This window comes from Petaurus breviceps, unplaced genomic scaffold (genome assembly GCF_028583685.1).
Source record: "Petaurus breviceps papuanus isolate PSGF00001 unplaced genomic scaffold, PetGlider_PUasm1.0 207, whole genome shotgun sequence".
NCBI lineage: Eukaryota > Metazoa > Chordata > Mammalia > Diprotodontia > Petauridae > Petaurus > Petaurus breviceps.
In genome coordinates, this window is record NW_027185850.1 from 15,198,854 (window position 1) to 15,221,573 (window position 22,720).

At 38.6% G+C, this 22,720-nt stretch overlaps 1 long non-coding RNA gene across 2 annotated transcripts; it reads right to left on the minus strand.

Annotated features, from left to right (window-relative positions):
* Positions 1–14,636: 14,636 nt before the first annotated feature.
* Positions 14,637–15,680, minus strand: LOC138164798 (uncharacterized). Of its 2 annotated transcripts, XR_011169187.1 has the most exons (3): positions 15,515–15,665; positions 14,763–15,041; positions 14,637–14,723 (listed from the first exon to the last, which is right to left on the minus strand). It is a non-coding gene; the product is annotated as an uncharacterized lncRNA (long non-coding RNA). The 2 variants fall into 2 exon arrangements; XR_011169186.1 differs by having other exon boundaries at positions 14,637–15,041; positions 15,515–15,680.
* Positions 15,681–22,720: the final 7,040 nt, after the last annotated feature.

Here is a 22,720-nt window from a genome sequence, read left to right on the forward strand (position 1 = left end):
ACAAGGGTAGATTCAGTGCTTGCGAGGTGGAATTTGGAGTAATTAAGTCTAAAAATTATTTTTGAAAAGGTAACTAAGACTAATTTTTTAAGAAGAAGTGAAAAAGAAGACCCCCAAGTTGGTGAGGGGCTTAGTGAGTTATGAAGCTTCAGGATTTTCATCAGGTTTTGGTTGGAGGAAAACAAAAGTTCCCAGATGGTGAAGGGAAGAAAATATTTCCTTTGTCTCATTCTTGCTTCCTTTCCTTCAAAGATGACCCCTTGCAGTATGACTTTTTTGTCTTTTTTTATTGAGATGCTTTGCTTAGGCATGTAATGCCCCTAGCTACTTTGACGCTCTTAGTTAATTAGTCAATGAATAAGCATTTAGTAAATATGAAATATACGCCAGGTATTGTAGTAGGTGCTTGGGATACAAAGAGTATTTATAAGCACAGGGTAACTTTTTCTTTTGGTCAGGGAGGCACTAGTAGCTTAGGCGAGCAGAAAATGCTTCATGTAGGAGATGGCATTTGGGTTAAGCTTAAAAGGAAGTTAGAAAGACTCCTTTCTCTATCTATTAACATTTTTGTTTCATACTCTTCTTTCCCAAATGGAATCTCTTTCCCCAAACCACTCAGTATGAATCTGATACCTTAGGATCCATTTATTGGGGTGGTAGGTGGGAGGGAGAAAGCTTACTTACAATACAAAACTTAAGGAAATTTAACAGGAAATAAAATACAGACCAGGAAAATTAATAAGTAGCAAATACTCCCAATATTTGTGATTCAAAGCAACTTATCTTTCAACGTTCCTGTTTCCCCAGCCAAGGATGTCACAGTGATGAACTCGGTTATTAGTTTAGTGAATCAAAAGATGGTGAACTAACAACTTGACCATCAGACAATCACAGAAGGCGCTGTGTCTTGTTGTCTAGCTTCTCTGGCCACAAGAGCAGTGATTGCTTAGTATTACATAGAGCTGCTGCTTGTAACAGAATCAATAAATTACTCAATTAACAAGTATTTTTTAATTGCTTATGACTAAATACTAGGAATTGAAAAGAAGGAAATCACTTATTTGGAACTAACACTGGTGATCCTGTTGGGTTCAAATTCTACATTCTTTCACCACTTTATCGCTGTTTTACTTTACATAATTGAGGGAATTGTGTATGTTATCTCTTGTGTTCTCCTTTAGTAACTTTGCCATACTTTATACATTCATACCTTGTTTTCTAAATTCTTCATGAACCATGTTGCAGTTAAATAGCCTACTTTGGTTCAACCACACCCCTTCAACTGGCACATAACATTTCTGATTTTTTCCTCGGGTTTGTTTTGCTGCTAAAGCTAGTGAGCCTGTGAATGTTTTTGTGGCACCTTTTTTTCTACAATTAATCTCCTAGGATTATAAATATAAATAAAATGTATAAATACATATACAAGTAGTGGAATCATTGGATTGAATGTTAGAAAGCGTTTAGCAGCTTTCTCCCATATTACCAAAGTATTTTCCAGAATAGTTCGATCAATTTACAATTCCACCAATAGTGTATTCGTTTCTGAGTTCCCATACTCCTTCATTATTAACTATTTTCTTCCTTTATATTCAAGTAAAGTCAACAAACATTCTATAAGTTTTTTTACTACATGTCAGGCACTATGATAAATACTTTACAATCTATCAGTTTATGTGTGTTAGGCAATAATTCACTGGTGTTTTAATTTTCATTTTTCTTGCCATTAGGAATTTGGAGCACTTTTCAAAGTTGTCAATATTTTCTTCTATTTGCCACAGCACACTGCCTCTTATAGAAATTATTACCATGTCATAGTGGGAAGGACACTGCATTGGGAGTTTTTTTTGAGCCCTATTTTTACTACTCATTAGCTATATCAGATTGGGTAAGTCTTTCCACAGAACCTCAAAGTTAGAAGAGATCTCCAAGGTAATCTATCCTCCCTCTCCCCTTAATCAAGAACCTCCTTTGTAACATTCCTAGGATGTAACTATCAAGTCTTTAGAGGCAGCTAGGTGGTAAAGTGAACCTGGAATATTTGAATTTGAATCTGGCCTCAGATGCTTATTAGCTGTGATCCTGGGTAAGTCACTTTATCTCCCTCAAACTCATTTTTGTCACTTGTAAAATGAGAGGAGAAAGAATTGTATTTACTCCCAAGAACTGTTGTGCAAAGCAAATGATATAGTATTTGCAAAGAACCTGGAAAATGTAAAGCACTATATGTAATGGGAATGAATTTTGAAGATCTTCCCTGCCCCTTAATAGACCTAGAGGGGAGTTTGAAAACTTCCCCCTGCTTTGAAAGTAAACTCTCCCCTCTAATAGGCTGAATGTAGTCACATGGAGCCTGTGGTGGCAGGAGTTTGCTGAAGGGAAGCAGAGTCCACAGGAAGCTGGTCAGAGCTAGCAAAATGGTGGGGGAGAGAGGACTCTCATTAAGGAGACAGATAGGTTTGTAAGTAAATATTGATCTTGTATTGGTTTGTGGGAAGGCTGAAGGATGCTGTGGCTCTCAGAATTATTATGGCTTCTGAATATTTTTGGTACTATGATGGAATTGGCTTATTGGTTTTGGGATTCAGTTTTCCGGTGTCTAAATTAATGCTTCAGTTCTACCCTCTATAAGGAGGATCTCTCTCTCTCTCCATATATATATAGATATAGATATATATATAGATATATAGATAGATAGATATCCTCTATATTATCTAGATATCCTCTATATTATCTATCTATCTATCTATCCTCTATATTTTGCAATCAACCATCATGCAATACTTACAGTCACAGTCTTTATCATGATCATGGGAACTGTAAATATTGCATTGGTACTACACTATATCAACACTAGCTATTGTCATTATCTTCATCATCATCACCACCATCATCATCATCATCATCATCATCATCATCATCACTTGAAGACTTCTACTACAGAGCAGCTCAGTCTATTCTATTTTGAGATATCTCTAATTGTCAGAAGGTTTTCCTGGAGCCTAAATCTGCCTTCATTTAACTTCTGCAGATTTTTCCCATTTGTGCTTTGTAGGACCAAGCAGAATAAGTCTGATTCCTCTGCTTTTACTTGACCTTTATTTCCTCTGAATTTACTACTGTTGGTCTCAGTTTCCTCATATATAAAATGAGGGGGTTGGATAAGATATAAATTGTGTTCTGAAATCCTACTCAACCCTAACATTCTATTTCCCAATATAACTATTTCCTTATTTGTCTCATTTCCCCTTTTTACCATGCCTGCACCCATCAGAAAATATCCCATGTGTTAAAAACCAGCAAGCTAAGCCTGGACCCAGTCTTGTTACACTGAGTTTTCTGTTTCTCACAAACAGGACTACATAGTTGAATTGGATAGCCTCCATGGTCTTTCCAACTCTGTGTTCCATGATTTGTCTTTGACATCACCCTGCTGCCAATGGATGATGAGGAACCTGAGGTATTTACCACATGCACTAATTATCTACTGGCATATAATGTCAACTTAATGACTTCCAAATGAGCAGCACTTTAGTAAATAGGAGGACTAAGGGAATTGCATCCTGACAGCCAAATATGCGTATTTGCACTGTGATTTTCCTGGTGTGTTGCTATAAGATATCCAACTGGCCTGCCATCGGTCTTTCTTAATGAGGGTCCTTACATTATGAAATAAATGTGTGAGGCTGCTCTCTACTCCCTGGTGTATTTTGGAGGACTGGGCCATAAATGATTAGTTGAGTTGCGGGCTGAGAAGACATAAAAATGCATAGGATGGTATTTACATAGCTCCTCTCTGAGGGCCTGCCAATCACAAAATATTAGAGATGAAAGAGATCTTGGTTTACTTAGTCTGACCTTCTCATTTACTGCTAAAGAAACTGAAGACCGAGAGAGACCAGCCTATAGTCAGCCACTAAAAACTATAGCAATGTAGCAAATTCCAAATCTGTGTCCATGAGGCAAAATGAAGAGGGAGTCTGGCTATCCCATTTTAATTTTATACATACATGCATACATGTATGCATATACACATATAACATATGTGTATATTTATCTAGGCATATATAGGTATGTATAACATGCATGTATAAAGTTACATCTTATTATTATAATATTATTTTATATATACATATTTTATTATATAATATATACATATTTATACATTTATATTGCTATATTCATAGGATTTCCAATAGATAACTCACTCTACCTTTTGGACATTCTTGAAATAGAGAGATGGTTATTCAGAAAATAGTAATATTGCTGCCCTATGGTCATATGATCAAAAAATGGCTTCTGTCTAATCATGTCTTCACTTGACTTTTCTTTTTTCTGACTTACAATACATACATATACACATATATACACATATGATACATGTATAGCTATAGATAAAGCTACTTTTTCTTTAGGGAATATCTATCTATATCTATGTCTCTATATGTACCTATATATGAGAGAGAGAGAGAGAGAGAGAGAGAGAGAGAGAGAGAGAGAGCACTTTACTAATCCAAAAATCATTTCCCTGGAAAGATGAAATAGAATCTCACCAACAGTGAAGTGGAGGAGTTCAGTCTTCTCACTGTAATCTACAACAATCATGCCATTTCACTAAGGCAGTGGTCTTTTCTCAGCACTGATCTTTAACTTGCACCTAACATAGTTAAAAAGAAACAGAAAACTAAAAAGAAATCAAGCAACTTTCTTCTTGTTCTTAGCACTCATTGCCACCCTTAACTAACTTCCAACTTTTGCCATTCATATTGATATAATTCTCATCAGACCATGCCACCATCTTGCATTCATCTTTAATTACTTGCCATTGTTTCCATCTTCTATGCACGCCTTCTTAAAATATGAGCTTGTTGAAGATCTCCCTGCAGAGTCACATTAGTTTGTTTTGACAGCTCTCCTCTTTCTCTATTCATCAGAATAAAATTTTTCCTTCAGAATCTCATTCTTGATAACTCCTTATCCCCCTTGTGTCAATCTGACTTGACAAATGCTAGATGAAAGTCTTGTTTTCTACCTATTCTTTCTATGAAATCCTTGACATCTTTTCCTAAATCTAGGGTGTCTCTGGGTACTGTAGAGCTTTCATCACCTTTGCTCTTGTGAACTTTATGAGATAGTGGTCATTTCCCCCTAAGGTTCCTCACATTTGTGCTTCAGGAATTAGTTTCCCTCTCTGGAGTAGAAGTGGTGAAAGGTGGCAGTTCCTCTTGGATTTTTCTCTACCTTCTGAAGGGCAAAATTATCATTTAAACTATAGATCAAAATTGATCCTACCTCAATGTCATACATCTGATTGGTGACAGAATTTGAGCAAAAACTAATATCATGTTCCTCACTTGTAAAATTTATAAAATGAAGATATAATATAATACAGCACTTTTTTCCATCCTTATTATGAGGATCAGCTAAGATAATGCATGTAAAATACTTTGTCAGCTTTAAAGAATTACATAAATATCAGTCATTCTTAGTTCAGAGGCATCAGAATGTTTGTTTCTCTTATAGCTGCCTGCCTTTCCTTAGAATTCAGTGGAAATATCAGAACGTTGATGAATTGGTCTTTGAGACCATAAATATATTCCCTGTAGTTTGGCATATGTGGCCAATTTTGTTATATTTGCAGAAACTCAATAAGCATTTTTTCATTTGAATCATAGTCATCCTTAAAGCAAAATGTTTGCCAACAGATATTTGAAGTGAGTAAATCTTCTGTGTTCATGAAATTTGAGACATTGGTAAAATTTATTTTAAATATGCAATTCAAAATGAATTCACAGAAACATTATTTCTGATATGTTTCCTTGAACACATTACAATCACCATGATCATTACCATGAGGGTCATGGGGAACATGACCATCGCCATTCCTATCATTATAATCAATATCATCAACATAGTTGGAATTTCCATAGCCCTTTTAGGTTACATCTATTATCTCATCTGAAGCTTACAAAACCTTTTGATATAGTGATTACAAGTACTGTAATTTAATTTTTCAGATTAAAAAATGGAAGGTCAGGAAAGTTGGATAACCTACCCATGGTCACACATCTAGCAAGTGATGAAGGTGATATTTGCACCAATGAAGGCAATTGTGCTATCTATTACAAACATGCTGCCTCTCATAATAGGAGATGAACATGTCTCTTCTTTTTCTTTTCTTTTTCTCATTATTAAAGATGATAGGTTTTATCCTTGGCTAAGAGGCTGCCTATGAAAGCTACTTTCCATCTTGTAGAATGGTCAGTCATGTCAATGGATATTCTATAGTTTGGGCATAAATTCAGATGGTGATATGGAGCAGAGACCTTAGGGAAAAATGTTTGTTGGCTTGGTAGAGTAAGAAAGCTTTCATTTCAGTTAAACTCTGAGGTTAAAGGATGATCTAAGTGGTATCTTGAGCTATCCATCTACCATTCTCCAGTGAAGGGCACTGTGTTTTATGAGCTACAAGATGGCAACAAATGTGTTGTTAGATGGCTTCCCTACCTGCTCCTTGATTCATGAAGGCTGTTAGAAAGATTATGGCTCACCTGTCACTGCTAACTACCTTTCATAAAATGATGGCCCCACTGAACAGAGTAATATTCTTTAAGACAAGCTTTTCATCAGGATCTTGTAGATAATGGCCACTGGTGCCAGCTGCTTCTTGGCAATGCCATTCAACTTCAAGTTGGAGGATGTATGGACTACTAGGCCTTCATCTGGGAAGTCCAGCCCTTAGCTTCTTGCAGAAGTACACAAATAATAACATTAAATCAATTCCCTTTTGCTTCCTGATCCTGAAGCTTTCTCCCCCTCCATTCTGCTACTTCTGGCTGAAGAGCTATCAAGAAAATATTTATTCCTTGCTGACTCAGCAGCATAAGGCTCTCTGGACACAGTTCTTCTAGTTGCCTTGTCAAGCAGCAGTGATTTGGGGCTAGAGTTAGGCAGCTATTTCTGTGTTTGTAATCCCTGGAGGATGGCTCCGACTCTGTGTGATGCAAAATAAAGGGTAAGGTGGCTGTTCTCTTGGGAATAGCCAAACAAAGTCATTCTGCATAGTCTAGCAATGATTTGGCTTGTCTATGATTTCACTTCTTCCTTCATAATTTGCCACCTCAAAGGGGACTCAAATATCAGAAAATGCCTCTGCACTTCTATTTTAGAAATGGAATTTCTTAGAACTCACCTATTGAATCATGGTCTAGATTTTTACAACCGCCTGGGTTCCCAAGAGGAAGCTGAGCCACTGTTTGGTGCTTAGTCAAGGAACAGGAAGGAAAGAAAGTAGTAGCTGGTATTACATAAATGCGCAAGTGTTTATTATTATTACTACGTGTCAGACATTGGGCTAAACTCTGGGAATATAAATACAGAAAGAGAGATAATCATTCTCTTAAGGAATACATGTTTGAATGGGAGAAGGTATCATATAGCAAGAAATGGAAATGTGTGTGTGTATGTATGTGTATATGTGACCTGCAGAATGGCATGACAAAGAAAAAAAGTTCAGAAAGTCAGGAGCAGGGTCCAAAGACGAAGAAGGAGCAAACATGGCTGGCCTGGGCCCTTCCTTAAAATGGAAACTTTAAGGCTTGCCAAGGAATTTTCTTATGCAGAATATATAGCTTAATGGTAAACAATGTCTACCTTTTTATCCTAGAGGTAATAGGAAGTTCTTGGAGTTAGTGGAGTCACATGGTAGGATATGCTTCTAAAGTCAACCAAAACCCTTAAAATGATCAAACTTTGCCCTAATCTTACCTGATGCCTGGGTTCTACTCCTAACTCTCTAGATTTTTTTTCTCCACCAAGCAAGGTGAACTGTGGACTTAGATTGCAATAAAACTTTTGGGACATCTATCTGTATAGTTTGTAGTCTAATATAAAGATGGTTCACTTTGTATGTAGATTCTGGTCCACTCACCCCACCCTCTCCAAGGGTAAATACAATGCCTATTTTTTGTGAGGAGCAGAAGGGAAGTATTTGGGGGTTTGCTCATTCCTTCAACTATCTCCTAGGGAGATAGGGAACTAGGAAATATATGTATATATGTATACACACATATACACATGTATACCACATCTATAACATATACATGTATTATATATATTATTATATATACATGTATATATATACATGTGTGCAATCCTAATTATAAAATATACATATATTTTGGTTCCATAATTCTACTCCATATGTAAATATATATGAATATAGAGATGATAGATGGATAGATAGATGGATGGATGGATAGATAGATAGATAGATAGATAGATAGATAGATAGATAGATAGGTAGGTAGATAGATAGATAGATAGATAGATAGATAGATAGATAGATAGATAGATAGATAGATAGATAGATAGATAGATAGAGATGCTGGAGAGATGTTAGATAGATGGAAAGAGATAGGTAGATGATAGACAGACAGACAGATAGACAGATAGACAGATAGATGGATGGATGGATGGATGCATAGATGGATAGATGGATAGATGAATAGACCTTCCATATTTCAAATATTGGGGCTCTGAGATGGAAAAACTTTTAGACCCTGAATCAATGTTATTTTACCTGATTGCTTTCAAGAAGAGGGCAGTAATTAGTTTACTATCAGCTGCTTAACCACCTCCCACCAAACTCTGATTATGCATCAAGAATAGCTAAGAGACCTCTTTATTGAAGTAAACAATAAGCAGTAATTGTGGGAGTTATACAGATCACAAGAAATAGAGCAGTGTAAAGAAGTTCTTTGACTGAAAGTGAAATAAGCTATCAGCTCAGACAAAGAAAGAGAGATGAGCATCACCAAGGAGAATCTGCTTAGAGAATACAGGGACAAATTGGGGCTTTGTACTGACATGTCTGCAGCTCCAGGGAAATCTCTTGGACACCATTCAAAGGTATGATCTTGCCTCTCTACAGACTTTTGTGAAATCCTTCTCCAAAGTGAAGTCTTTTCCACACTCCAGCAGGTAGGGAGCATGGTAGCTCAGTAATCTCTTCACCAATTTGGAGATGTGCCTCCTTCTTATGGGTACAAAACACAATGAAAGCTACCTAACCTTTGGGGAGTCATTACTCATCTGTCAGCTTATTTGGTTCTCACGACTGCCCTGTTTGATAGGGGCTACCATTATTAACTACATCTCTTGTATCTTTGTCCTTCCCTCTACTCAAACAACCACCACTGTGCTTCAGACCCTCATCTCCTTTCAACTAGATTGCTGCAACATCCTCCTAACTGGTCTTCCTGCCCCAGGTTTCCCCCTACTCCATCCTTTCTCCATCCTTATGACTACTGCCAAAGTGCTGATGCAGATCTGACCACGTGACTTCCCTACTCAACGTATTGCCTCCAGGATTAAATATAAACTCCACTATTTAGCTGTTAAATGCCTCCACAACTAAGCCCCAAACTAACTTTACAACTTGATTGGAAATTACTCTTCTTCTCTCAGTCTTCTATCTAGTCTGACTGGTCTTACCTCTGTTCCTCAGATGCAGAATTCCATTTGTCATCTTGGTGCCTTGGCATAAACCTTACTCAGTGCCTTGACCCCTCTCCTGGCTCTGCAAATATTTTTCTCCTCTACTCCCCACTGCATCATCAATCTGCCTCTGCAACCCCTTCCTTTGATTGGTTAGTTCGTCCAAGAATCTCTATTTTACAGAAAGTGCCTATGCTAGCCAAGTTATTTATTTTATTGGTTTATTCTTTATTTTTATTTATATATACTTTGCTTCCTCTCTGGACTTTATTCCTCACACTGCAAAATTTTTTCGTCATGCTCCCAGATGAAGGCTACTTTCTTCTTTTTGCATCCAACCTTGTTTTTGAAATCTCTTTCATGTGTTGTCTTTCTCCCATTCGAACGTAAACTCCTGGAGGGCAAGGACTGTCATTCATGACTGAAGTGACTGAACCACAACACAGTTTCCAAAGCACTTTGCCTCCGTTACTCACTTGAGCCTATCAATCAGTTAATAAGTATTTATTAACTACATACAATGGTCAGCAGCTATGCTAAGCACTGGAAATGCAAAGAATGGCAAAAAACAAAACAAAACAAAAAAAACCCAAACTATTTCTTGTTCTTGAGGAATTCACAGTCTAACAACTACCTTGCCAACAACTTTTTGAGAGAGGGACTTCTGATATTATTATGCCCCATTTACAAATAAGGCAACTAAGTTTTCAGAGGGATTAAATGACTTTAGCATAGCCACTCAACTGTTAAGTTTAAGGGGGGGATTGGAAACTGTTTTCATCAGGCCACACACTCAGAAAACCTCAGAATGGCAGACCTAGAAGGGACCCCAAAACCACCCATTTTTGTTCAGGACCTTCTGTCAGCACATGCACAATAAGGGTATATCCAATCTGGAAGACCTTTATGAAAGGAAAGCCATTCCCACTCCTAATCACCCACCCCCAGGCAGAGTAATCCAATTTAGGAAACACTTGTTTCAAAATGTGTTGGTGCTTTCCTTGTGTTGAACCAAAACCCGATTCTCTGCATTCTTTGATTTACTGCTTGTAGTTTTGCTGCGCGGCACCACACAAATCCCCAGTCTTTCTTTCATATGATGAGCCTTCAAGCACTTGAAAACACATGTTCTGTCACATTCTGTGACTTTTCTTCTGGAAGTTAACTATCCGTAGCTTCTTCTCTTTCGATGGCATGGTTAGTGGCATAACCCTACCCATCTTCCACTTAATTATACCCAAAAAGTGATTGGATCTTAGAATATGGCCTTTAAAACTATCCTAACAACGGGTGTGTCCATGGATTATGATTCTTTCAAAGTGGCTATTACTATTAGGATGAATAGTATCATTAATATCATAACCATAAATATGATTACCCTTAATAAAATTATCATCATTATTCCTCATCTTTAAAATAGGATTCCTAGTCTTTGGATCACTTACCTCACAAGACTGTTGGGCACACTTTGCCAAACTTATGGAATTATGGAAATGGGTCTTGTTATTCCTAATTGTGTTATTGTTAACATTATCGTTATTAAAATTATCATTATTAATTATACATGATTAATATATATATTTATATATTATATATAATTAACATTATTAATAACATTGTTATTGTTAACATTATCATCCTCATCTTTTTTTACCTTTTTTAATATATTTTTTGCATTTTGGAGGGCAATTCAGGTTGAGTGACTTGCCCAAGGTCACATGGCTAGTTTTTGTGTTGTGTCTGAGGTCAGATTTGAACTCAGGTCCTCCTGACTCCAGGGCCAGTGCTCTATTCACTGTGTCACCTAGCCGCCCCTCTCATCCTCATCTTGATGATAGAGACAACATAAGCAACATTGTAGCATGAACCAGTATGTTGTAATAAATAGAAACCCATCTTCATAGCCAGGAAGACTTGTGTTCAGGTCCTGCTTGAGATACATTCTTAGTCACCTATTGTACTAAGGGAAGGGAATACCAATTTATTCACTGTCTACTTTGTGTTAAGCACTTTATTAAAAACAACAACAATAAAAATGAAATAGTATCTTTTTCAATCCTCACAACTACCATGTGAGATAGATGTTATTACTATTATTTTTCCCATTTTTCAGAAAAGGAAACTGAGGCAGATAATGGTTAAGTGACTATTCCAGGATCATATAGCTAGAAAGTTTTAAGGCTGCATTCCTGACTCCAGGTCCAGTACTGTAGCCACTACTCCAATTAGTTGTTTCTAATTAGCAGTAAAATGACAATTGGGATGGACTTACTGGCTATGGGATTTTGGACAAGTCACCTAATCTCCCAGTGCTCTGGCTAGTTTCTGAGACTGCATGTTACATAGAAGGGTATTGACCTGCACTGGCAGAGGGAATTTCCTCACCTTGAAGTTCCCTATTCCAATGAAATCACAAATCCAATCTTTATAACTATAGTCTTAAGTGCTTGAGCTTCTTAGAACAAGCTTATAACCATCTGGAAGAATTGCTATTTCTTTTTCAGCTTCAAGAAATGACCATACACTTCTGAAATTATCTTCCACCATCTGTAACCTTGAGATCAGATGTATTGCTTGGGTATTAATCTTGAAAGTGCAATTTACATGATTTTGAGAGCACCATCTGGCCAGCTCGTGGATACCATCCAAATGTTTGAAGGGATGGTCTCCAGAGTACCAAGAGCCAGGGCCAGAGGGAACACAATATTCCCTAAGTCTAAGCACTTTGAGATCAATGCTGCAGAGATCTCAGTGCCCAACTAAAAATAAATATTAGTTTTTCTTTGGACATTATTTATTAGAAGCAGACAGAGTTCTGGGTTTGTTCCTACTGCTCTCTTCACTCTTCTCCAAAGGCCACCATTTAGATCCATCTACTGTACTGAGGGGACTATAGCTTCCCACTATGTCTCAATACGTCAAATACATCTTCTTAAGAGCTGCCAAAATCATCTTCCTAAGGCACATGTTGGACAAAATCAGCCCCCCACCCCACTCCAAAACCTTTAATGGTTTCCTATCACTTCAAGAATATGAAGCATACTTCTCAGCTTGACATTTAAGGACCTTCATTCTCTGGTTCTCACTTATCCTTCTAGCATCACTGGGTATTCCTCTTCTTCATAGACTATATTCCATCCAAACCAAATCACTGGCTAAACCACTGGAACTAGCATTTCTTTTTTTTTTTTTCATGGTGCTTCTAAGTAGGTTTGCCTCTATTCCTGGAAAGGTTTGATAGGATTAAATCTATCTATCTATCTATCTATCTATCTATCTATCTATCTATCTATCCACCTCCTTGGAGGTGTTCAAGGAAAGACTAGATGACCACTTGTTAAGAATGTTAAGATATAGGTTCCTTGTAGGTCTGGGTTAATCTGACTGGTCTTCCATCTCTTACATGCAGCCTTTCCTGCTACTCTTCAGTGTTCATATTCTTTGTTACCAAATTTTTAGTATTTATTTATTTTTAGTTTTCAACATGCATTTTCACAAGATTTTAAGTTACAATTTTTCTCTTCCCATCTTTCCCCTGCCCCACCCCAAAATGGCAAGCCTACTGAATACCCCTTCCACCAATCTGTTCTCTCTTATATCCTCCCCCTTCAACCCCCTAACTTTCTAGTAGGGCAATATTGGTTTCTATACCCCAGTACCTGTATATCTTATTTCCCAGTTGCATGTGAAAAAACAAATTTTAAACATTTGTTTTTAAAACTTTGAGTTCCAGATTTTTTTTCCTTTCTTCCCTCCTCAATTACCCCCACTGGGAAGATAAGCAATGCAATATAGATTGTACATGTGTTGTTACCCAAATCATTTCCATAGTAGTTATGTTGTAAAAGACTGACTATATTTCCCTTCATCCTATCCCACCCCCACTTATTCTATTTTCTCTTTTGACCCTATCCCTTTGCAAAAATGCTTGCTTCTAACTACACTCTCTTCCAATCTGCCCACCCTTCTATCCTTTCCCTTCTTATCCCCTACCCCCCTATTTTCCTGTTGGCTAAGATAACCATTGAGTGTGTATGTTATTCTCTCCTTAGGCCAAACTCAATGAGAATCAGTTCATCCCATTCCCTTTCACATTCCTGCTCTTCCCCTCATTGTAAGTTTTCTTTTGCCTCTTTTACATGGGATAATTCACTCTATTCTATCTCTTCCTTTCTCCTTTTCCCATTATATTCCTCTCTCGCCTCTTAATTTTTTTAGATATCATCCCTTCATATTTAACTCATTCTGTGTCCTCTGTCTATGTATACATGAACATACAAATGCCCACACTCACATATATATTTATATACACATACATCCTCCTATACATACATAAATAGTATGTATACATATGTATGTACGTGTGTGTATACATATATATTCCCTTCAGCTATCCCCATACTGAAAAAAGTCTTATGAGTTACAATGATCATTTTTCCATGTAGGAATGTAAATAGTTCAACTTTAATAAGTTCCTTATGATTTCTTTTTCCTGTTTACTTTTTCATGCTTCTCTTACTTCTGTATTTGAAAGTCAAACTTTTTGTTCAGCTCAGGTCTTTTCATCAAGAATGCTTGAAAGTCCTCTATTTCATTGAATGACCACATTTTTCTCAGTAGCATTATACTCAGTTTTTCTGGGTAGGTGTTTCTTGGTTTTAGTCTTAGCTTCTTTGACCTCTGCAATATCATATTCCAAGTCTTTTCCACCCCTTAATGTAGAAGCTGCTAGGTCTTGTGTTATCCTAATTGTGTTTCCACAATACTCAAATTGTTTCTTCCTGACTGCTTACAATATTTTCTCCTTTACCTGGGAACTCTGAAATTTGGCTATAATATTCCTAGGAGTTTTCTTTTTGGGATCTTTTTTGAGAAGCAATTGGTGTTGCCCTCTGGTTCTAGAATATCAGGGCAATTTTGCTTGATAATTTCTTGAAAGATGGTGTCTAGACACTTTTTTGATCATGGATTTCAGGTAGACCAATAATGTTTAAATTATCTCTCCTGGATCTATTTTCCAGGTCAGTGATTATTCAAATGAGATATTTCACATTGCCTTCTATTTTTTTTTCATTTTCTTGGATCTGTTTTATAGTATCTTGATTTCTCATAAAGTCATTAGCTTCCAATTGCTCCAATTTAATTTTTTTTTGCACTGAATATGTTGACTTTATCGATGGTACACAATACAGGACTCTAGGCTTCTTCCCCCTACTACAAGGGTGCTTTGGAACAAGGATATGAATGTGACATGGGATCCCTACTATAGGAACACAGATTAGGAATGTGGGCTCCCCAGTGGTGGATTTCCTCTTTTTGACTGGCGATGAAGATCCATGGCTTTCCACTTTACTCCTTGGAGGCCACATAGACCATGAGGTCTACTACACAGTTGCTATAACCATACTCATTGTCATACCAGGAAATGAGCTTGACAAAATGGTCATTGAGGGCAATACCAGCACCAGCATCAAAGGTAGAAGAATGAATGTTGCTGTTGAAATCACAGGATACAACCTGGTCCTCTGTGTAGCCCAAGATGCCTTCAAGGGTCCCTCTGATGCTTGCTTCACCACGTTCTTGGTATCATCATATTTGGCAGGTTTCTCCAGGCGGCAAGTCAGATCCACAACAGATACATTGGGAGTAGGAACATGGAAGGCCATGCCTGTAAGCTTCTCATTCAGCTCAGGTATAACCTTGCCTACAGCCTTAGCAGCACCAGTGGAAGCAGGGATGATGTTTTGGGCAGCACCACGCCCATCATGCCACAGCTTACCAGAGGGGCCATCTACTGTCTTCTGGGTAGCAGTAATGGCATGGATTGTAGTCATGAGTCCTTCCACAATGCCAAAGTTGTCATGAATGACCTTGGCCAAGGGGGCCAAGCAGTTGGTGGTGCAGGAAGCATTACTGAGAATCTTAAGGGAATTATCATATTTCTCATGGTTCACTCCCATCACGAACATTGGGGCATGAGCAGAAGGGGAAGAGATGATGACCCTCTTGGCTCCACCCTTCAAGTGAGTCCCAGCCTTTTCCATGGTGGTAAAGACTCCAGTGGACTCTACAACATACTCGGCTCCATCATCTACCCATTTAATATTGGTGGGATCCAGTTACTGGAAGATGGTAATGGCTTTTCCATTGATCACCAGCTTCCCATTCTCAGCCTTGACAGTACCCTTGAATTTTCCATGAGTGGAATCAATTGAAACATATAAACCATGTAGTTGAGGTCAATGAAGCAGTCATTGATGGCCACAATGTCTACTCCACCTGAGGCAAATGCAGCCCTGGTCACCTGGCACCCAATACAGCCAAATTCATTGACTCCAACCTTCACCATCTTGTTTCAGGGATGCGACTTAAGCAGCAGAACCTGGCACTGAGCTTGAGAGAAAAGCCCAAAATGCTTCAATTTAATTTTGAAAGAGTTATTCTCTTCATTGAGTTTTTGAAATTTCTTTTCCATCTGGTAAATATGACTTTTTAAAGCATTCTTCTTATTGGCTTTTTGGGCCTCTTTTGCCATTTGAGTTAGTCTATGTTTTTAAGGTGTTATTTTCTTCAGTGTATTTTTGGGTCTCCTTTAGCAGGCTGTTGACTCACTTTTCATGCTTTTCTTGCATCATTCTCATTTCTCTTCCCAATTTTCCCTCCACTTCTCTTACTTGATTTTCAAAATCCTTCTTGATCTCCTCCATGGCCTGTAACCAATTCATATTTTTCTTGGAGGCTTTTGATGCAGAAGTTCTAACTTCGATGTCTTCCTCCTGCTCCATGCCTTGATCCTTTTTGTCCCCAAAAAAGGATTGTATGTTCTGTTTGTGCTTTCATTGCTTGTTCATATTGTCAGCCAATTACTTGACTTTTGAGCTCTTTGACACAGTAGGACTCTGCTTCCAGAATGGAGAGAGCTATGTCCCAAATTGCTGGGGTTTTTGCAGCTCTTGAAACTGTTAGATGGGTGACCTCTCTACAGCCCCCTCCCTCTCTGGCTCACTGGTCACACACCACAGGACCACCACCCAAGACCATGATTCAGATCCAAGCAGGTCAAAGCAAAAGCAATTACCCTTTGAATGGTTGCTTGTTCCCCCTAAAATCTGCAGACCAGGAGCACTGGAAGCAGCCATGCAGAAATGGCTGCAGCCACCACACCTCTGCCGCTTCTCACTCCAGGGATAGCATCTGGATTGTACTTCCCCTGTTCCCATCAAAGTTCCACACTGATCTTTTACTTTGTCTTTGACATTTGTGGATTGAGAAGTCTGGAAACTGCTACAGCTGCTGGTGATTTACTCTAGTGAAGTCTGTTCCAGCCACAGCTGGTTGGGATCACCCTGGGGCTAAAACCATGGCTCAGGGGGGACCATGCTGGGCTCCCAGCACACTGCAATGGACTTTTCCTGCTGGCCTGCTGGGCTTCCTTCAGTGGGAGATTTGTTTCTCTACATCACTTTGTGGATTCTGTAGCTCTAAAGTATGTTTACAATCATTTTTTTTTACACATATTGAAGGAAGTGGAAGCCAGAGCCACATGGAAGTCCTGTTTCTACTCCGCCATCTTGGCTCACCCCCCTCCTCCCTCCAGTGTTCATATTCTTTAACTTATTGAGTATACACCCTCTTCTTTGCCTGTCAGGATTTTTCTCTTCCTCAAAGGTTTGGTGCCATCTCCTTAATCTTTCCCAGACCTTCTTAGCTCAAATCATTCTCTTCTTTCCCAAGTTTGCCTCTTTCTGGATTTTTTTATACATAGATCCCTAAGGAATTGTTTCATTCTTTGTGCTTATATTGCCTCTACACTACTTCTATGCACTGTTCTTGACCCTACCCTGTGTTTCTGAATTAGATAAATCTAATTCTTTTTCCATGTGACAACCCTTAAAATCCTGGAAGACATGCTTCTTGCCCCACCCACTAGTCCTCTCTTTTCCACAATAAATAGCTTTATTTCCTTCAACAGATCATCATAGGTCATGAGCTTAATTTGTGCTTATATTATATTGTACTTACAGTGCCTAGCAGAGTATGTGAACTATAGAAAGCACCTAAAAATATTTGCATATTGTTTGATTGATCATTCCCCACTCCACAGTATACTTATCTGACTTCATGTCATAGATCTCCTGGTGAAATATTAATTTCTAGAAGCAAGTCTGTGTCATTATTCATCTTTACTTCCTCAATCCTTTGTAATATTCTTTGCACATAAAAAGTGCTTATCTATTGAATGAATGAATGCTGTTCATTGATGCCAAATTGTCACATTTTTCAATAAGTGGCAAGAAGACCAGGTATCACCCGGTACCACTGCTATGGGAAAGACTTGGTTATGCCCTCAGGCACATACATTATGCCCTTCTCAATATGAGGAAGGAAATAGACAGAAGAATTGGATCAGGAGAAAAAAATAGAGACCATAGCTCTAGCCTGAAGACAAAATTCAATCACTTCTATGCACACAGAAAGCCTGAGGAGTAGCCAGCATGGAGATGCTGGGAATGCCAATGTTGGGGGAAGGACTGAGTCAAGAGAGGGGGTTGGGAATATGAGCAGAGAAAAAAAGAAAACCAGGTAGAAGCCAAACTATAGTATCACAGGAATAGTTCAATTGTGAGAGTTCAGAAAGGGTTTCAGGAAACGAGATAAAATGTCTTGATCTTTCACTATGGCTTTCTTTTAGGAGTAATTTCTTTAAAAATTCTGGACATGCTCCCACCAGCAAGTTCTCAAAAAATAGGAGTGTAGTAAATAAGTCATAAATAAGTAATAACTCTGACACTGGGCAAACATTGTGAAATGCATCCTCAAATCACCTTTAAATGCAAAGTGTGAAGATAATATCAGAAATAATGAAGACAATTCCATTGAGTAGGAGTCAGAATTAAATTATATGGAGGCTCAAAGATGAGTGCTGTAACATACATAAAAGACTTTGTAAATCTTAAAGTGCTTTCTAAATGTGAACGATTATTATTTTATTTATATATTATTTAATTAACCATAGGTGCCTATTTCAACGACTTAATCTTGTTAATTAGATATTATGTGCATTTCTGAAAAATGTCATGTATTAAATTTCTTTGAACTCTAAATTTTGGTGCCTGGAGGCAAAGAGTTGCTTCCTCTCATCTTAGTTAAGCTTTGGTTGGATAAAAATCCTACATTCTATATAAGTTAAATAATACTTTGTTATAACAAAACTCGAAATTAAAAATATATTCTACTGATATTTCTCCAGGCTACAAATTGTGAGCACTGTAATCTGCAAAGATGCCAAATTGTAAGTGATGCAGAGGGTAATGGAGATGCACATTATGGTCATAAGCAGATGATAGCATATTATCAGTTATGGCTAGGATGAAGAGGAGGACATCCTAGCTAGCATCTGGCTTGGAAAAAGAGGTAGGCTTGGCATGGCTAGAGGGCAAGGGAGGAAAAGGGGTCAAAGATCTAAAGTAAGAAATCTTGCATGCTAGTTGGATCACTACCCTATGAGGGAGTCCACGGCTAAAAGTCCCATAGAATGAGAAGGCACTGGGTCCCGTCTGAGAGATTCTCTCCATCAGTCAGTTCATATATCCATGGAAGCATTGCAGCAATGAAATATTCTCCAAAGAATAGGAAAATGACTATTTCTTCCCTGATGTTGCCCTTGGACATTATCATAGCGTGGAGGTGACTCTGGGGTCTTAAAAGATACACCAACACCTCCAAGATGGCTAGGCATTGATGTTGGCATCAGCAATGGACTACACATTTGTTTACAGAGGTCCCATGAGGCTGAGTCATCACCAGGTTGGCTACAGGGGAATGATGTTTCCGGAAATTTGGGGAACTTTGCCATGTAGGGATAGAGAAGCTGAATCTGGGGTAGCGAAGGCTCTCTATGCTGATAAAATCACATATATTTAAGGTATTCTTTAGGACATGGGGAGGCAGCACACTACAATGGAAAGTGGCATGACTTTGCAATCAGAGGACCTGGGATCAAATCCCAGCTCTATTATTATGACCTACCTGATCTTGGATGAGTCATTCAACCTCTCTAGGGCTCAGTTTCCTCCTCTGTGAAAATGATCAAATTGGACTGGATGATCTCCAAATTTCCTTCCAGCTCTAACCAAATCTAATATTGTATGATACACCCCGAAAATGCATCTTTATTCTAATGATACTTTAGATCCCTTCCTGGGTACACAGTATTAAGGCTATGAGTCCAGAATTAATATGCAATTAAGAATCTTTCATGTATTGAAGGCTTCATGTCATTGACTCTTCACTCACTTTCCAAAGTCATGAATGGTGGTGGCCCTTCCATTGCCAAAGGGATGCTCCTTGGGACAAAACCAGATACCAAGAATGATATCCAGCTAAGGCAACTAACTCTCACATCCGCGGCACACTAAGTTCCATGACTGATTATGTTGGAAGGAGATAGTTCTACCCAAAATGACATCATAATTCAAAATGGGGTAATTTAATTTAAAATTCTTTGTCTATAAAAGGATTTCAGAATTTTCATGTTGGAAGAGCCCTTGGTGGACACTGTTCCAAATGATGAAAGAAAAATAAAGATTTACCAATAAAACATAATAGGTAAACAGTCTTCCAATTTCTGCTTCATTGAAGTGGAACCTACTATAATTGTCATTGCCATCATTTCACATATATAGTGACTTAACATTTGCAAAATGTTTTATAAATTTTATACCATTAGATCCTCACAGTAACTCTGGAAAACAGCTGCTATTATTGTCCCCCTTTAATAGATAAAGAGTCAGGGCAGACAAAGGTGAAGTGACTTGCCTAAGTCACATAGCTAGGACGTATATGGGGTTAGATTTGAACTGAGGTTTGCCTGACTCTGGATCCAAGGCACCATTCATGGCACCACCCTACTGCCTAGAACCACCAGCACATGAGGTAGTCTCTCATCTGCTCTGAGCCAGCTCTATTTGGTAGAAAACTTTAACTGACATAAAGCGTAAATTTGCTTCTATGCTACTTCTACCCTCTGTTCTTGACTCTACCCTTTGGTTCCAAATTAGACAAATCTAATTCTTGTACCATGTGATAACCCTTAAAATCCTGAAAGATAGCCCTCATGTCCCATCCATTAGTCTTCTCTTTTCCAGAATAAATATCTTTATTTCCTTCAACAGAGCATCATAGGTCATGAGCTCAAGACTTTTGGCCATACTGGTTGTCTTGTTCTGGGTCTTCCAGTTTTCCAATGTCCTTCCCAACCTGAGGTGTCAAGTAATTAGCAAAATCCTCCAGATATAGCTTGATGTGCCTGCAATCCAAGTCACAACCTTTTCCTGAGGAACAAGCATCTCATCTTTGTCTCACAAACGTCATTTTTTTTTTTTTTTCAGAAAGTATCCCTTCCTTCGACTGGGGACTGGGAAGGAATCAATGACCAGACTGCTGTTTTGGGAAGAGTGCAGAGCACGGGGAAAACTAACCCCCAGCAATCCCCAGTGGGCTGCCAAGTTTAGAGCCTCCCCCATTTGAGAAGTTCTTAAGTTTCCAATTGGAAAGAAAAAGGACCCTCTTAAAGGCCTGAGTTCTGTTTTTTCTGGCTTCCCCTGACTTCCTGGTTCAAAGGAAAGACGCATATGAATGAGGCCCATAAGGCCTCTTGGACAGCAAAGAGCTCTTCTAGCATGGTGTTCTGATGAGTTAAGTGTAAATGAACCAGAAACATACGGATTGAATTTCCCCCCATGATACCAAGAGGTTAAAAAAATGTAGGGGAAAAAGCACTTTGAAAGAGGCATTTGGGGCTTTCTGAGCCTAGAGTAGTTGAAAGTCTGAGCAGTTCATTTGGCTGGACAAAAAACGTAACTGGGTTTCACTAACTGCTCACCTCCTAGAGTTAAGGTAGAAAACTGGCCTAGCTCTCCTCATCATGCATTACCTCCCTTCTATCAATGTCCTTTCCAGCCAGATCAATCTCCCTGTTACTGATACTATAGTTTTTAACCTCCTTGCTCAGTTTTCTCTCTCCTTTCAGCATCTCTGTTCTGGCCTTGGGGGTGGAGGTATGATTTCCTTCTTGGAAACCACTCCCTCTTTATCTCTGCCTCATAGAATCCCTCTCTTGAGGGCAGAATCAAGATGGTAGAATACAAGTAGCAACCCAGCTGAGTTATCCCAACATTCCCCATCAAACATCTTTAAACAAACTCTTCAAATCAAATTTTGAAACAGAGCCAACAAGTCAGAGTGAGGCATTTTTTCCAACCTAAGACAACTTAGGGAATCTAATGGAGAGGTCTCTGATGGAGAGGGTAGTCACTAGGTCGGACAATGTACAGCAGCATATTATGGAGGTGACCATGGCTGCAGCAGCATCTTCAAGAACCGTCAGCCCTGCAATGATAAGGGTGTCAGATAGCTGGTCAGAGAGAGATTACAGAAGACTCTTTGTTAGAACTGTGTGCAGCTAGTGCTTATTGGCAACTCTGTTGTTGACATGGAGTTCTGGCTTGCAATTCCAGGGGGAGAAGGAACACTTCTGATCGATCACAAAGAGGTAGGGTCCCTGGTCCCAGTACCAAGGCAGAGAGAGGCACTAGTGCTAGTGGATGGAGGAGAGTAGGCAACCCAGTCATAGTTTCAGGGTGAAAAGGAATGCTCTCTCTACAGGAAAACAGGGGCCCTTCCTGGGTAAAGACCAGAGTACAGACCAGGAGAGCAGTAACCACACCTCATTCCAAATAATACAATCTTGAAAGCACAGAAAATTTGCAGACTCCCCAGAACTAGATCTAAAAATAGCAGTATGAAAAAGCTTGAAGGTTGGAACCATGCCTTCCCACTCCCACATGAGCAGAGACCAGCATTAACTTAGAGTTCAGAGTTAAAAAGAGAGGATGCAAAAATGAGCAAACAATAACAGCAAAGAATTTGACCATCAAAAACTACGACAGTGGCAGGGAAGGCCATAAACTTAGAAGACAACAATGTGGAAACAGTTGTGTGAAAAAGCTCAAAGAAAAATGCTCATTGGACCCAAGCCCAATAAGAATTTCTGGAAGAGTTGAAGAAAGTGACAAGTGTAGCAGAAGAAAAATTGGAAGAAAGAAACCTGAACAATGCAATAAAATTATGAAAAGCAAATTATCAGCTTGGTAAAAGAAGAACAAATAATACTGAATTAAATAACATTAAAAAAAAAAAACAGGACCTGGGTAGCTAGGTG